Below are 3,783 nucleotides of genomic sequence, written 5' to 3'. Positions count from 1 at the left end.
TGTGAAGATCTCTAAGCGCTGCGGATCCTTACGGACCCAGTGCATTTCAAGCAGGCAACAGAGGTCTGATCAACCTCTAGCCTCTCCCCGTCGCCGATAGATTCCTAGATGTATCCCCTCCCGCGCGCAACGAACCGGACCCACGAAGCTTAGCAAACTTCGTGTAGCAGAAGGACCCACGGAGCCTAGCAAACTTCGTGTGAGTCCTTGCCGGATGACTCCAGAGCTCTTCTACCTGGGTTCGAGTCCTACAGGTTTATTTTCCCGTTGCCGAAACCCTTTGCGACGTACCCTCGTATTTTCATCTTCCCGTCGCCGGAAACCTATGCGATGTACCCTCGTGCCCTGCAGGTTCGAGTTTTGTTTTCTTTTTTCTCTGTAACCGCAACTTAAACAAGCTTTCCAGCCTACACCACTGCCATCTCGGTGTAAGTAAACAATCTTTTAAAACTACCGCTACGCGTCCGTGCCTAATTCCAGCTCGAAGGCCTTCCCTCTCCACCCCGGCGTGCCCGGGCTGCTGGCCACAGCCCGCGTGCAGAGCGAAAAGGGCTCGGGTCGCTACCGGCCCGCACAATCATTAATGAAGATGTTGAACAATATAGGTCCAAGGACAGAGCCTTGCAGGACCCCATTGGTCACAGGGCAAATACTGTCCACTGCTAGTCACAGGGCACTGTACTGTTACTGAGCAGTAAATGTGCACGTGGAAATGCACCCTTTGAGTCTATGACCCACATTTCTAGAGACTTTTCCAACGGCATTTCTATGGGCATTGCATTGGTTGGGGAAATTAATGCCCTAGAATGTATGGGTAACAGACTCTCAAGTCTTCTCTTGAGGAAGAACCCAATTCCAAAAGACAGACCGTGGTTGCCACTGCTGAAGGTGGGGAGGTTCGTTTGAAACTGAAGGATGTAGTATGGGGTTGACCAAATATTTTCATATCTTTATAGAGGATTTTAGTTAGAAGAACAGTCAAAAGTACAGACATACATGTCTTTTACTTGAACTGGTTTTCTGACTACTATATCTTAGGTAATGGTGTGGCATAGTAGTCACATTTATACCAGCACATCATTTCACATATTAAACTGTGTGTCTAAATTTTGTCAGAAATTTACCTTAAGAAAAAGGCCTCCTTTGATCCAGAAGCCCATGAGACTTTTATAACTTTCTTTTTCCTGGGGTGTCCTCCCCCACCATGGTCTTTCTCAAAGCAGAGAGTAAAAGGAATGATAGAGACTTCTAGGAACCATGTATAGTTCTATCTGAAAGAGTCTGATCTCAAGTCAAAATGCATGATCAAAGCAATTAAGTCTTAAAAGAGATTGTGATCAACCCCAAACTAACTCAGATTGTGTTGCCTCTAATAACCATGCATGTTTTTCCTAAGCTTTCTTGTGCATTTAGGAGAGTTGGAAAAGGCTACTGACTTGTTCAGTCCCTCATTTGGTCTCCTCTTCCTAGTCTGCTCCTACTGAAGATATCTATTGAATTTATTAGCTCTAGATCAAAACCTTTAGGAGTTCCTGACATTACAGGTAACTGTTCTGTTTCTCATAATCTGTGAGATTCATGGAAAGATTCAAAGGAAACAAAATATAATGCTTGAAAGGGATATGCATTTCTCAGTAACATTAATGGTAAGGTACATTTAATTTATTTTGTAACATATGTTGAAGTGTTAGTGGGTTAGTTTTTTAGCCTGTTTCTTCAGAATTTCCTGCCTTCCCTGACAGTTGTCAAATATGGCTTTCTTGTTTCTCTACCTTGGATTTTAGTCTAGTTGCCTTATTGGTGTAGGCAGGGTGAACTGAGTTCAATGTCTGGCTTGCAAGGTTTTATTTACATTACAGAGCTAGTGCTGCTAACACTATAGTAGGCATAGATACATTAGCAGTGCTCCCTGGTGGAAATATAATGTACAGTAATGTAGGAGGGGTTTTTCGGCAAGTCATTACCACCTCTGTGAATGCCTTTGGGTCAGCCAGCAGTTACTAGGGCTCTAGGGCTGTGCGAAACAACACTGTTCTGTTTCGACTTCTATTTTGGCATTTCAAAGGGACAGTGTTTCATTTTGCTGTTTTGAAGCACTGTTCCATTTCGTTTAATCAAAACTGTTTCAATGTTTTGACACTGTTTTGGCGCATTTCAATGTTTCGCCCATAGGCTATATTGAGGAATTCGGTCAATTATTTCCTGATTCAAATGAAAATAGCAGGGAGTGTGGCCCCTGCTGAGGCAACAAAGACTGCCAAGTTTCAAGGAGATAGGTACAGGGGTTTCTGGGAAACTGCACCTCAAGTTGCTGACAAGCAAAACTTGTGACATCTGTCATTTTGTGTGTGTGTGTTAAGGTGCGCCCTCACTGGCGCTGAGGCCTCTACACAACACAGTAATGTGCCCCAATGAGGTCTCCTCCTCCCCTACAGCCTCAGCCTGGTTCACCACTTTAAATAACAACAGGTAAGTAAGCAGCACTGTAGCACTAGCATCAGGCAGCCAAACTGTCACAGAGCCTTTCTTTTCTTTTCTTTTCTTTTCTTTTCTTTTCTCTTTTCTTTTCTGCATAAGCTTTTCCTTCAGCAGCTGCCAGAGAACTCTCCCTGCCAGCCCCAGCCCTGAGGCTTAGATGTGACCAGGGCCCTGCCTTCTTCTGGTCAGCTGACTGGGGACAGATGCTAGGGGTATAGGTTGTAGTCATGTTGGTCTAAGGACATGGCAGTGGCAGAGAAGGTTCTTTGGGTCAATCTGATATCTTTTAGTAAACCAACTGAATAGTTGGAGAAATATATCTTAGCAAGCTTTGGGTTGAAAAACCCTTAGTCAACCTCCTAGGTACAGAAACTCATGGACTCAATATGGACATTAGAATTCTGACACACTACAACCTGCCAGACATCTGACTCCCCAGGTACATCTCCACTTTTACCTGTTACATCTTCCTTTCCCTCACACCCCAGCCTGTCCCTCACCCCCGATGTCTCCATTTCCATTTTCACTGGCTGGCTTTCTTGCCTGCATTGCATGCCAGCCTCTGGTTTCTTTACTATTCCTTCCATCCAGGAAGAGCACACACCAACTGCAAGTGCTTCCTCAGCCTGACAAAGGGGTTTTCAACCGGAAAGCTGGCATCCCAGGCAGCTAAGCTAAGCTCATCTGGAGCCTCACAACTCCACTGCAACCAGCAAGCATCAGGCCTGTCAAAGATGTGATGGGTCTGAGCTTTCCCCAGCCAGGACTGTGCATGCATGTGGTGGCTGGAGGTTATAAGGTGCCTCCTACCTGCCTTTCACCAGGGAGATCCTCAGTCCTGGCATTTCCTGGGGCTGCCATGCTGCTGGCAGTCCCACCAGGCCTCCCAACCCTGGTAGGGTGCAGTTTTAGTGGTCATGCCCAGGACCTGGGGCCTCCTCCTTCCCCATAGCCCCTGCTCATACCTCCAAGTTCTTCCTGGCATGGGAGCTCAGCAGGGACATGTTCTTCCCCTGCTGGCTGGTGATACAGTGAAGAGCACTAAATGGTTGTGAAACCCAAAGGTAAAAAAAAAAAAGAAGGAAGTACAGATGGAATGAGGATGGTGGCTCTTACTCCATTTGCACATGGAGCTTAGGGAACCCCAGGAGCGGGAGGTTCACCTTCAGGAACACCAGTTGCTCCACCAAAGCAGGATCCAAGGAGGTGCGGTGGGGTGTCACTATATCAACAGCAATGCTGAACACCCTCTCGCTTGGAACACTAGTCGGTGGACAGTGGCCACATCTGGCTCTGGCTTGGCCC

This window comes from Alligator sinensis, unplaced genomic scaffold (genome assembly GCF_000455745.1).
Source record: "Alligator sinensis unplaced genomic scaffold, ASM45574v1 scaffold798_1, whole genome shotgun sequence".
Classification (NCBI taxonomy): Eukaryota; Metazoa; Chordata; order Crocodylia; family Alligatoridae; genus Alligator; species Alligator sinensis.
The sequence above is the reverse complement of the archived record's forward strand: the minus strand, read 5'-3'. Positions refer to the sequence as shown.